The following is a 14,313-nucleotide window of genomic DNA, read 5'->3' on the forward strand; positions in this document are numbered from 1 at the left end:
TTTATTGTGTGAAATGTTAAAGAAAATAAATAACAGCCTGCATTTTTAAGTGATGAAAAATTAGAGTTCATGAAAGTGAGACAGTGAAAGGGAAGACGGAAAGGCAAAACAAAAGAAGAGAAAAAAAGAGAGGATTGAGGAAGAGAGAAATGAAAGAGGAGGATGAATGAGGACGCCAATTGATTTGGGGGTGGGCGGGGGCAGGATTCATGGCCACGGATACTGAAGATACTCAGTCGACAATTTGTAGCAATTTTCTGTGACTTTATTGAGATTGATCAGCAACAGCAATTTGAATCAGATACATTAATTAATTTGACAAATAAAGTATACAACTGTGACAGACGTGAACACTTTATTGATCCCAAAGCTGTTCTATAGAATGGAGGAGCAGGGGTTGTGGTATTGGAGTAGGACGGTGTTGGTCTCTGATGTGATTTAGTCTTTGGCAGCATCTGCCATCATTCTTCCCTCAGTTTGATGAAGGGGAACTCCTCGTCTTTGCTACAGAAAATGGCTCAGTCCCTGGATCCTCTCCACCCGACTCCTTCCACTCACCCCGGTTGTTATCTCTTATTTTTAGAGGGGGTGACAATCTATGTTTCGTCGGTCACCCTTTCAGCCAGAGATCAAGGACAGATGCAAGAATGACCACTATGCCCTTTCCCACCTCCATTTGAAAGTTTGTTTTATTAATTAAAACAACAAGACTTATTTTCCCTCTAGAGGCATGGCATTCATCCACAAACTCCATCAACAAACACATCAACCTGGACCCAATATACCAACCACTACAGCGGACGGCTGAAACTGACAACCGGAAGCGGCAGGGACAGACCACTATAAACACCGGAGGAAACATCAAAGAAGCGCTTCGCAGGAGGCTCCCAAGCACTGATGATGTCGCCTAGCCAGGGGATGAAACGTTTGCAACAAAAACTTCCAGCTCGGCGAACAGAACCACAGCAGTTTAATAAGGTCTCAAGCTGCTCTGAAACTATTCAATTTGAAATATGAGAAGAACTCAGTTTTAAAAGGGACCAAATTTACAATATGTTGTTTGAATATGAGAACATGTTGAAGGAAATAAACACTCAGAACAGAGGAGGTTTGAGAGGTGAGTCTAATTGCTCAGGCTATATCCCCAGTAAAAAATAAGGTGAAGTGAATAGATACGCAGAGAAATAGGGAAGGTCATCCAAAGTATAGGTGAAGAGGAATTCTTCAAAAGTCAAAGAATCTATGAATTATCCTTTCATTTATGACTCATCACTCATATAACACAAGGTTCTCCAACAGCCCAGTTACGTGAAGAGATTAGTCATGCAACTCAAAGTGACCAAGCCTTACAAGAAACACATCTGCTGTTTAATGGACAGTCAAAAATGGAATGAGTGGGTGGGGAAAATGTCATCTGCCTCATTACATCCTCAGATTAGGAATCCAGTAATTACCTACGAAAGAAATGGCAGTAGGACAGAACTGCAAATGAAAAGATGTTTCCTCAGGGATGATTCATCATCGCTGATTTCTAACCATGTAAAATACATCTCATTCTGATCAAAGAATTCACCTCAACCAAATATACAGTATCAGTCACCCACTCAGAAACTCAACTACAAAGACACATGGACTGTCTCTTCCATGTCTGTAAGCTGTTATTCTTGACTTATGTCCAGAAAATCATGGTCCAGAGACATGGTGTACATTTCCTGATCACACTAAATAACACCACTCCAACTGCTTAAACACATTCTGCTACCTCAGGTTAACAGTGATAGGTAGTCACTCCCTTGATATAGAAATTGGCATACAGAGAGGAAAGGAGGGTCACTGGACTTGAAACACTAGGTCTGTTTCTTTCTACACAGATGCTGCCAGATCTGCTGAGTTTCTCCAGCAATTTGTGTTTTTGCTCTACTCATCACATCCTGCCAAACATAAAAACACATTTATGCATACTTTGTCATGTATTAGCCAGCCAATCTTCTATTCATACTAATATGGCTCTCCCTACACCATGTGCTTGTAGTCTGCATAGTAATCTTTGATATTGTACCTTGAAATCCAAGTACAGTCTATCCATAGATTTGCCCTTTATCCCACGCATGTTAATCTTCAGAGAGCTCCAATGAATTGGTTAAAGCAAATTTCCCTTTGACAAAATCTTTTCCTTCAGCTTACTAAGTGCACAGCTCTAACAACCTGAATGATTGATCCTAATACAGGCTCCATAAGAATCAAGAAGCTCACGAGCCTATAGTTTCCTGCTTTCTGCCTCCCTCTCTTCTTGAATAGAGGAGTTATATTATATTTGCTATTTTCTAATCTTATGAAACCTTTCCCAAATCTGGTGAATTGTGGAAAGTTAATACCAACACATCTAATATCTCATTAGACACATTTTGTAGGGTATGGGATGAAGTCCATCCAGACCCTGAGACTTGCCAGCCCACAATTCTATCATCTTTCCCAGTACCACTTGCCTAGCGATTGTAATTTCACTAAGTTCTTCTTGTACTCTATCTCCTGATTTTTCATTACGATGGAATTTTTTTTTGTATTCTCTATAGCGAAAAGCAAAATATTTATTCATTTCATGAACCATTGCCTTAGTATCTACAATAATCCCCATTCGCACTGTGTAGAGGACCAACATTTATATTATTCTTTTTTCTCTTTTTAGACATCTGTAGAAACTCTTATCATCCATTCCAAAATTTCAAACCAGGTTCCACTCCGATTCTAATTTCTTTCTGATTCATGGTTTAGTCATTCTCTGCCATTCTTTACATTTTGACCAATCATCAGACCTGCCATTCGTCTTCATCCAATTAGAAGTTTTTCCTGTAAGTTTGATGCTTTTCCGAACCTCTTTAGTTAACCAAGGATGGTGGCAGCTCTCTTGGGATTTTTCTCTATAGTAGAGGTATCCTTATTCTGAAACACAGCCTCAAATGTCTGTCACTATGCCTCTATTGATCTATCACCTATCCTATTATCTCAGCTCACTTCTGCAAGTTCATCTTTCATAGCCAAATGGTTGCCCATATTTAAGTTTAAAATGCCAATCTTAGACCCTCTGTTCTCCATTTCAAATTGAGTGTAAAGTTCAATCGTATCGTGGTCGCTGACACCTAAGGGTACCTTTACACTGAGTTCATTAATTAATCCAGTGACATTTCACAATACCAAGTCTAGTATAACCCACTTTCTGGTTATTTCCAGAACCCAATGCTATAAGGACCTATCATAGAATCAAAGAATCCCTACAGTTTGGAAACAAGTCCACACCAACCCTCCGAAGAGTAACCCACCTAAACCCATTCCCCTACTCAATTACTTTATATTATCGCTGATTAATACACCTAACATATACATCCTTGAACACTACAGCATGGCCAATTCACTTAACCTGCACATCTTTGGAAGTGGGAGAAACTGAAGCACCAGAGGAACCCAATGGAGACACAGGGAGAATGTGCAAACTCCACACAGACAGATGTTAAGATCTAGATGCATTATCTGAAAGGGTGGTGGAATCAGATTCAATAGAAATTTTCAAAAGGCAACCGGATATGGACTTGAAAAGCATTATGTATAATAGAGCTGAGGGTGTAGGATCAAATTGGATCCAACGTGCTACCGTAGGTAGTCACAATGGACCATACAGTATCTTACAGCATAGATTGAGGCTAAATCCAAATTATATATCATATCTTTATAAAAAAAATCAAACTTTCCTGGGGAGGGCAGTCCAAAATTAGAGGGTATTGGTTTATGGTGAGGGGGGAAAGATTTAAAAGGGACATAAAGGGCAGCTTTTTCATGCAGAGGATGGTGCATGTATAGAATGCGCTGCCAGAGGAAGTGGTGGAGGCTGGTACAATAACAATATTTAAAAGGCATCTGGACGGATACGTGAATAGGAAGGATTTAGAGCAATATGGGCCAAGTGCTGGAAAATGATACTAGATTAATTTAGGATATCTCATTGGAATGGATGAATTGGAGCAAAAGATCTGTTTCCTTGCTGTACAAGTCCTTGACTCTAAGTTTGTCTTAGTTCCTGTCTTTTCAATACAGCCATATTTATTTTCAACTTCAAATATTTATCTAATTTTGTTTTTGTAAGTTACCATTAATCTGCATCTACAGTCTTTTCAATCATCTTCACGTTCCATAAATGTCTTCAAGTTATTTATATTTTTTTTACTGGGTCTCTTATTATGTCATGAAAGCATCTGTATACAAGTTAAACACTTTGCTGGCATTCTGCTTTATTGCATTCACATGTTTTGATCCCATCTGATGGTAACACTAGTCAAGTCAGATCCTAGAGTGAAATGTGGCTTGATTGACTTCAAATTTTATTTTTAGAATTTCTTTACGGGTGGTGGTCAGTCATTCAAAATATTCACTTTTAATAAGAGGTTTAATAATAGGGTGGCACGGTGGCTCAGTGGTTAGCACTGCTGCCTCACAGCACCAGGGACCCAGGTTCTATTCCAACCACGGGTGATTGTCTGTGTGAAGTCTGCACATTCTCTCTGTGTCTGTGTGGGTTTCCTCTGGGTGCTCTGATTTCCTCCCACATCCAAAGATGTGCAGGCCAGGTGATTTGGCCATGCTAAATTGCCATAGCCAGGGCTGTGTAGTTTAGATGCATTACTCAGCATCAATTAGAGTAATAGGGTAGGGGAATGGGTCTGAGTAGATTACTCTTCAGAGGATCGGTGTGAACCTGTTGGGCCAAAGTGCCTCTTTCCACACTGTAGGGATTCTATCATCTATTCTATAAACTAAACCCAATCATAGTCAGCTACTTATTCCATGACTTTCCCTCCACCATAAGGTCAGAAGTGGAGATGTTTACAATTGATCACACAATGTTCAGCACCATTCATCACTCCTCAGATAGTGAAGCAGTTTATATCCATATGCAGGAAAACATTCAGGTTTAGGCTGACCAGTGGCAACTAACATTCATGCCACACAAATGTCAGGCAATGACCATCACCAATCACCATCCCTTAACATTCAATGGTGAGCCCATCTCTGAATTCCCATCTTCAACATACTGGATGTTACCATTGGCCAGAACTGGACCAGTCATTTAAATACAATGGCTACAAGAGCAGGTCAAACATAAGGAATACTGCAGTGAGTAACTCACCTGCAAACTCCACAAAACCTGTCTACCATCTACAAAGCACACCTAAGGAATGTGATAGAATAATCCCCACTTGTCTGAATGAGCGGAGCTCCTACAAAACTTGAGAAGCTTGAAACTATTGAGGACAAAGCAGCCCATTTATTTGGTACCACATCCACAAGCATCCACTCCCTCCATCATGAAGGCTAAGTAGCAACAATGTATACCATCTACAAGACGCTCTGCTGAAATACATCAAAGATCCTTAGAGAGCACTTTCTAAGCACTACCATTTAGAGATATAAGGGCAGCAGATACATAGTTCCCCTCCAAGCCACTCATGATTTTGACTTGAAATTACATCATCGTTCCTTCACTGTCACTGGGTCAAAATCCTGGATTCCCTCCCTAACAACACTGTGGGTCAACCTGAAGCACAAGGACTGAGCAGTTCAAGAAGACAGCTGTCCATCTTCTCAAGGGAAACCAGGGATGGCCAATAAATGCTGGCCTGACCAGTGATGCCTATGGCCAAAATAAAAATGAACTAGGTGATACAAAAACTGTTTGAAACAGTCTTATTACATAAAGCAGAAATAAAGATTCAATCCTCAACAATAACATTAAAGGCATTCAAACCTCATTGATGGGTCACTCCAATTTCCATTCTGTTCAGTTAGAATAACTGTCATCAGTTTATTTTTGGCAAATTTTTAATTTCACATAATGTTATTTTCTTTAGTTTATGTCTCTTTAACAAATTGTTAACATTTGTTAATAAACATGGGTTAATTAAACTCTTGTCTCCACCATCGTCTTCTCCTGGAGTTTTCTTCTAAGCAACTCAGCACTTCTTCCCTAGCGCTGTTGCTTTGGAGACTGTTATTAACAGCAATTGTCTCTGAATGAAGTTACACTCTACCGGACTTCTTCTGGAATGTTCTGATCTTCTGTATTACTGGACTCCGGTCACTAAGGAACAACTGCTCTTTTTCTCTTCTCTACACCTTTTTCTCATGCACTAAACTATTCAACTCAAGGGTCTTAAAGACTTCATTCAAAGGCTGGTAGAGAAAACAAATCTCCAGACACCTTGATACCATGCACAGAACAAATTTAAATTGAAACCACCAATTACGCCCTGCACGACACACAGTATAGAAATTCTTAACGCTCTGCATCATTTTGCTACTTTTGACGCAAGTTTCCAAACAATAAATATATATTATGAACTTTCATCACAATGTGTCTTTCTCTCCTTTAGTCTAATTATTTCCTAATTAAATTGGAATTGCCAATCTATATTGGAAACAAACTATTTTATAATATATTTACTATACATAACTGAATAAGCACCTAAACACAGCACAGTGCTTAGCACTGCTGCCTCACAGCGCCAGAGACCGGGGTTCAATTCCTGCCTCAGGTGACTGACTGTGTGGAGTTTGCACATTCTCCCCGTGTCTGCGTGGGTTTCCTCCTGGTGTTCCGGTTTCCTCCCACAGTCCAAAGATGTGCAGGTCAGGTGAATTGGCCATGCTAAATTGCCCGTAGTGTTAGGTTAGGGGTATGGGTGGGTTGCGCTTCGGCGGGTCGGTGTGGACTTGTTGGGCCGAAGGGCCTATTTCCACACTATAAATAAGCTAATCTAATCTAATCACAACCTCTTTATTCAAAAATCAAGCAGTTAGTAATGGAATTAGTTTTTTTTTAAATCTAGTGTTTGCGCAAAGTAATCCAAGATCAAGTTTAGCAATGATCAGAGTAAAGGAAGTATCCCATCTTGGAAGTATTCTATGAACTTTTCACTTTGGCCCTTACTGCCAATTTGATTTTTCCAGTTTATATTAGATTAAATTCACCCATCATTATTATCATCCCTGTATCACAAGCAGTCAATATTTCATTTTGGATATTTAACCCAACATTGCATTGTTGCTCATGGGTCAGCTGAGCACCTCTACTAGTGACTTCTATTCTCTAGTGTTTCTCATCTCCGCTCAAATGAGTCCAAATTCTGATTGCCTGAACTATGGTTATCTTTAACTAGTGCACAAATGCCATTTTTGATTAAAAATCCTACTCCTCCACATTTACCGAGCTTCTAAGTTTCCTCTCCTTGAATGTCATATACACTTCAATATTTAAGACCCAATCCTTGTCAAAATGTAACCCCATGTCTGTAATTGTTATCAGATCATATTTATTTCAAGGTAGTTGCCCACAGTTGTCAGTGTCAGCAAATTCTGCTTTCAATGTGTGCTATCAATTTGTTTACCTTATTATTGATGCTACATGCATTCAAGTACAGAGACTTTGGCTTTGTTTCATCTAGTCTTAACTGAAGCTCAACATTTCTATCTTGTTGACACATTACATACTTTTCCAAGCAAGACACAAACACTAAAGCAGCAGTCTTAGAGGCAGAACTGTCAAGTGCACTGGCATCCATGAACCAAAGCGGCAGCTTCTTTGTATCAGGCATGTCTGCAGGATGGAAAATGTTTGCACACCCAAGACCTTTCCACATAATGATACAGCCAGATCCCAGATAACCAATGCAGCATTCAACACTCCACTTCAAGGATGCTTGCAAGTGTGATCTGAATGGCCTAAATATTGAATATTGCATCTTGGAGTCACAAAATGATGACCAAGAAAATTTGTCAGCTTTTCTTGATTATATGCGTGCATATCCAAGGTGGGACTTGAACAAAAACTCTTCTGATTCAGAAATAAGAGTGGTACCAAGTGAACACATGGAAGTTTGCAGTGTGAGTCCTTACATTTGCCACTTCACTCCAATCTCATTAAAGCCCTCTGGGCATGCCAAGTGATGTTCAGCAAACTTTACTGTTGGTGAACCATGCTACGCACAGATTAGTTGCCGTGTTTCCTGTACTACAACAGTGAATAAACTACAAAGAAAGTGGATAAATGACTATAAAGCTCTTTTGGATACACACAACTCATGAAAGGTGTTGCAGAAATCTAAATCTTTCTATCACACACACACTTATGTTCCAGAACCTCTATCAGTTCTTAAATGGATTACAGACCTGACCAAACCAGATGTGCAGAGTAAGTCCCTGATGGGGTAAATTATATTTTTAAATCTTTCTGCCGTTTACATCTATCCCAATGTGAAGTAATTCAAATGATGATGGTCAAAAACAAATGAATTACAAAAGTTTTGGGTTTTCAGGTGAATCTTAACAGAGCAGAAAGAGGTAGAAAAGTTTAGCTGTCAATTCCAGAGCTTTGATCATTAGCAGCTGAAGGCACGACCATTAAAGATGGTGTGATTAAATTCATTGATGTACAAGAAGCCAAAATTATAGAGGTGCAGAGATCTTAGAGCACTGTTAGGTTAAAGAAGGTCACAGAGATAGGCAGTGTAGAAGTCATGGAGGGATTGAAAATCAAGAATGAAAATGAGACAACTGAGGTACTGTCGGTCCGGGATCTAATATAGGTCAAGTGATCAGTGCTTTCTTTGGCCACCTACAGTTGGAAGGATACCTGAAACTGAAAATCAACCATGTTGGTTCAAAGCTGGATTCTCAAATGGTTATGGTTGCAATGCCTCTGTAAACACTCAAGGCATGTTCATTCATTGAGCTACCATCTAACTTTGATTATACCTAAAAATTATTTCATGTCAAACTCACTATTCCAAATTAGTAGACAAAATGCCAGGATCACCATTGAGTAAAGGAGTTGGGGGTGAAAATGTGTTGCTGGAAAAGTGCAGCAGGTCAGGCAGCATCCAGGGAACAGGAGAATCGATGTTTCGGGCATAAGCCCTTCTTCAGGAAACGCTCCTGAAGAAGGGCTTATGCCCAAAACGTCGATTCTCCTGTTCCCTGGATGCTGCCTGACCTGCTGCGCTTTTCCAGCAACACATTTTCAGCTCTGATCTCCAGCATCTGCAGACCTCACTTTCTCCCTAAAGGAGTTGGGGGTCATGTTGTGGCTGTACAGGACATTGGTTAGCCCACTATTGGAATACTGAGTGCAATTCTGGTCTCCCTGCTTTAGGAAAGATGTTGTGAAATTTGAAAGGGTTCAGAAAAGATTTACAAAGATGTTGCCAGGGTTGGAGCGTTTCAGCTACTGAATTGAGAGGCTGTTTTCCCTGAAGCTTCGGAACCTGAGGGGTGACCTTACAGAGGTTTATTAAATCATGAGGGGCATAGATAGGGTAAATAGACACTGTCTTTTCCCGGGGTGGGGAGGAGTCTAAAACTAGAGGGCAAAGGTTTAAGGTGAGAGGGGAAAGATTTAAATGGGAACTAAAGGACAACCTTTTTATGCAGAGGTTGGTGCGTGTATGGAATGAGCTGCCAGAGGAAGTGGTGGAGGCTGGTACAATTACAACACTTAAAAGACACCTGGATGGGGGTATATGTATAGGAAGAGTTTAGAGGGAGGTGGGCTAAATGCTGGCAAATGGGACTAGATTTATTTAGGATACCTGGTCAGCATGGACGATTTGGACCGAATGGTTTGTTTCCGTGCTGTATTTCTCTGACTCGAAAACCGCAGCAGTGTGAGACACTGAAACTTTGTGCTTAAAGTAAAACAAAATATTTACCAGGAATTGAGTTGCAGCCTAATACTTGAATTATTCAAGAAATAAAACTGTCAAATCTATGCTGTTGTAATGATGCAATTACAGTGCTTTAAAGCTCATTCAGAAGAGATTATGATTATCATAAATTCACCTATCTGATACAAAACATAATTGTTCTGCTTGTGCTGATAACTACATGTTAAACAGGATTATTTTGTGTTGCGCATCTCTCAAATTACCTGTCACAGACTCTTGCTCTCACTAATGTGCATGGAATAGCTGGACAGATTGGAAGTCAGATTCATTATGAGAATTATGTTTTTAAAATTTTCATTGTGTACCGATCTCAATAAAAATAAAGTTGTGAATAAATCCACATGAAATTAGAAGTATGACATCCAGAGCATGCTATTATACAGGGCAGTGAAGAAAAAGGTACAGATTTGGTTTTATTGGGGGTGTGAACAGGGGATGTCTACGAACTTTAATGTATACAGGCGTGCAGCACAGTGTCAAGAAACCAAATGCTTATAGCGTGGGGCAAGTGGAAGCACCCAAGGATAGCATAAGGATAAAATCAGATAACAATGTGATAAAGACATTGATTGGGGATTTTGGTACCAGAGGGAGAGCACTGAAAAAGGTAGACGCAGCATACCCCACTTTTTTTTGTCCAGACAAAAAGTACCCCAGTTTACTCAGTGTTTCACATTAGTTAGAACTTCTCAGTTCTGTGATGCTTGTCTTTGCACCTTCTCCAATCCTCCTGCATCCTCCAGAAATTTACAGAGGCCCCAGAATGAAAGTTGGCAGCTAGACATGGAACAAGTCTGCATCTCAGTAATAATATGCTATTGGCAAACTAAATTAGTGGAAGATGGGACTTACACCCATCAGTGACAGGAGATCCACCCTCTGCAACCGCTACCAATCTGATTGAATGGCAGCTCCAGACTTCACAGAAGGGCCAGACTTCAATGGAGGACAATGCTGGGACTATAATTAGTCCCATGCTGTGGGCTCTGTTGAGCTCCGGTATATATAAGACACATTGGGTGTGAGGCTTTAATGAATTTGGGGGTCCATGCAATTAGGAATTGTTCTGCCTATGCACAAAGGGCACTCTGCACAGATAGCCCTCTTTCATTCCAACACTTGTTATGCCTGTTCTTAACTTCTGGAGTTCCAAAGAAGAGTCCTTCCAAATTTGCTTCTCTCACCACAGAGGCTGCCAGACCTGTTGAGCTTCTCCAGCATTTTCTCATTTTAGTTTAGAAAGTAGACTGCCGGCCTTTAGGTCAAAGGAAATGGAGTATCAAAATAGGGAGGCCTTGAAAAAAATATAGAAGGCATCAGCCGGACCACTGCTGGAATACAGTGACCAGTTTTGTCCTCTCCCTTATCTAAAGAGAGCTTTAGTAGCTTTGGAGTCTTTTTTGCAAGGTTTGTAGCTCAGGTTGAGGTTTAGGATGCAGGTTTGCTCGCTAAGCTGTAGGTTTGATATCCAGACATTTCATTACCTGGCTAGGTATCATCATCAGTGGCGACCTCCAAGTGAAGTGAAACAAAGCTGTTGTCTCCTGCTTTCTATTTATATGTTTGTCCTGGATGGGGTTCCTGGGGTTTGTGGTGGTGTCATTTCCTGTTCATTTTCAGAAAACAACAGGAAATAACATCACCACAAACCCCAGGAACCCCATCCAGGACAAACATATAAATAGAAAGCAGGAGACAACAGCTTTGCTTCGCTTCACTTGGAGGTCACCACCGATGATGTTACCTAGCCAGGTAATGAAATGTTTGGATATTAAACCTACAGCTCAGCAAGCAAACCTACACCCTAAGCTTTGGAGTCATTGGAGAGAAGGTTCTGTTGGTTGGTCTCGGGCTTAGAGGGACTATGTTATACGGAGACCTTGAGTAGGTTTGGCCTGTACTCCTTGGAGTTTGGAAGAATAAGAGGTGACCTTATTGAAACATAAAGATTCTTGGGGGACTTCAGTGAGTGATGTGTAAAGGTTTCCTCCCCTTGTGGGGTAGTCTAGAATCAAAGGGCATCACTGCAGAATAAGTGGTTGCACAAGACAAAGATATTTCTTCCCTTAGAGGATAATAAATCTGTGGAATTCTTGACCACAGAGGGCTGCTGAGGCTGGGTTATTAAGCATTTTCAAGGCTGAGATAGACATATTTTTAACCAGTAAGGGAATTCAGGATTTTGGAGAAAAGCAGGAAAGGGGAATTGAGGATTGTCAAATCAACTATGATCTAATTGAATGGCAGAGCAGACTCGATAACATAATGGCCCACTTCCACTTCTATGTTTTATTGTCTTAAAACCATGCTACCCACCCTTGCCCAGCTGCCAACACCAATTTTATATTATATCTTAGTCAACTCAACTTTTAACAAGCTAGATTGATCCATAATTGTACATTTTATATATGTTGAATGGGCTGACAATTTTGGAAGGGCTTTTGCCCGAAACGTCGATTTCGAAGCTCCTTGGATGCTGCCTGAACTGCCGTGCTCTTCCAGCACCACTAATCCAGAATTTTGGCATCTGCCCTGTGAAGACCCTATCTTTTATTCTTCTGTATTTTTGATTGTGGACTGAAATGGGAAAAAGACAGTTTAAAACCAAGGATTGGGTTAAGTGAATACCACACTCTTTAAAAGCAAGCTAATAGCACTTAAGTGTTGTTTACACTGGTGTTTGTTCATACTGCTATTTGTTCAACATGGGAGGAGTTTAGTTGTGGATGAAAATCACTTCATAAAATGAGTTTTGTCCAAACAAATTTCAATAGTTTAAATTGTCTGCCATACTACATGCTGTATTTGAAACAAGGTACATCATAATTATGAAATGCCTTTTTTAGTAGGTTGTGACATAATCTTTTGATTTATTCATTCAACTACTTTTGTCAGAAATTAAAGGAACTCATTGGCCTGTAGAGTGATAACCAGTTGTCAATGACACAGGTAGCGAAACAGCTTGTGGGTGTGAATGATACAGCCAGAAGCATTTGTATTTCTGGAAGGGCAGGTGGTGTCCTTTTCCCTGTAGTTAAAAAACACCTAAGCCTGAGGAAAGCCCATTTATTTTCCCTCACCAATTGCTGTAAGCTGTTGCCTTTAATCAATAAGGTAGAGATTTTATAAGTTGTGAACCGGTTACTTTGCGCCTCCTACAAGCAAGTGAAAGAACCTCAAGAAGAGGGATCATGAAGCAGCAAGCCAAAGGGATAATCAATGAAGCCTGTGGACGGGGACCATTGAACCACCTTCACCATTTTCCCCTCTACCATAACACAACATTTTTTTGTCCCACTCAATCTATCTGTGTGTGACCATAGGGGAAGTTTTATAAGGGGAATGTACAGTTTTAACTGGTAGAGTTATAGGTTGACAGTTCATAATGTCACAGTTATTTGTAGTTAGAATCTTTTATTTGTAATAAATAACTATTCTTGTTAAATACAGAAATCCAGTTTTAAGAAGACAGGAAAATTAAGGAATTTTGCATACTTTCATAAAATTTTTAACTTATGCAATGATTCCAGGATAGCTGGGCTCAACTTTCAACGTGCTACCCCTATAAGGCATGACAGTCCACACTAAATACAATTAAGCTAATCTTTGGGATGGGTGAGAAAGTGGTTGCAAGGACACCTGTTCTAGTTTCACTCTAATAAAAAAACACACCCAGTAGGGAACACTGTCAATATACTGATCTTTAACACACCCTGTACACTTTTTTTAATTCTATCCCTTTTAAAAATGAACCTAGTATGTGGTTTGCATTTTCTGTTGTGGCTTTGTCAACCTGTGGTACAATTTTGTTTCAGCCAGTCAGCAAGCTCTGCTAAATTCCGAAAGCAAATCGTACTCAGCTCACAAAGATACAAGATGGAGGCACTTTCTCTTATTTGTACTTTCACTCTGGGGCAGGCGTTCCCACAAATTAATTTGTAAATATGGAATAGTGATCCAGTTACACTGAACACCATACTGCAGAACTTCCTATTGAATTAAAAATGAGCATAATGATGCTCTCTGCGACTGATGAGTAAATTTTCCAGCAACTTGTGGGGATAAAGTGATTTCTCATGAGTTGTGAAACACCACAGATTGCTCTGCCTCAAACTCAAAACCAGCCACTCGTCCTTGAATGTCTTTGAGAGTTCTGTGAAGTTGCTGCAAGTACATTAATTACTCATTAAGTATGTCACAGAGTAAGGCTAATACCTAATAACTTAAATCACCCTTGACACAAAAAATATGGTCATTGCAAAGCCAGTGAACTTCTCGAGGTGAGACAGTGAACTGTGGAGTCATATTTTTGCAAGTGGTCATGATTTGGAGATGGCAGAATTGGACTGGTGTGTACAAAGTTAAAAGTCACACAACGCCAGGTTATAGTCCAACAGGTTTAATTGGAAGTACTAGCTTTCGGAGCAAATTATATATCCTCCTTCGAGAACTTTTTAACATCCAGAAGGTTTTATTCTCTTCCTACGTGTTCTTTGTCTTTATTCATTTTCTCTCAGTCCAATCTTTCTTTCTCTCTTTTTGTTTC

The 14,313-nt window shown here is 40.0% G+C and overlaps 1 protein-coding gene across 2 annotated transcripts in view; it reads right to left on the reverse strand.

Moving 5' to 3' along the window:
• Nucleotides 1–14,313, reverse strand: part of ubac2 (UBA domain containing 2) — a 246,884-nt gene that overhangs the window by 114,580 nt on the left and 117,991 nt on the right. The gene's annotated exons all lie outside the window — the stretch shown is intronic.

The sequence above is a fragment of the Chiloscyllium plagiosum genome, unplaced genomic scaffold, assembly GCF_037043375.1.
Source record: "Chiloscyllium plagiosum isolate Xiang-an unplaced genomic scaffold, Cpla_swu_hap1 HiC_scaffold_6, whole genome shotgun sequence".
Lineage (NCBI taxonomy): Eukaryota > Metazoa > Chordata > Chondrichthyes > Orectolobiformes > Hemiscylliidae > Chiloscyllium > Chiloscyllium plagiosum.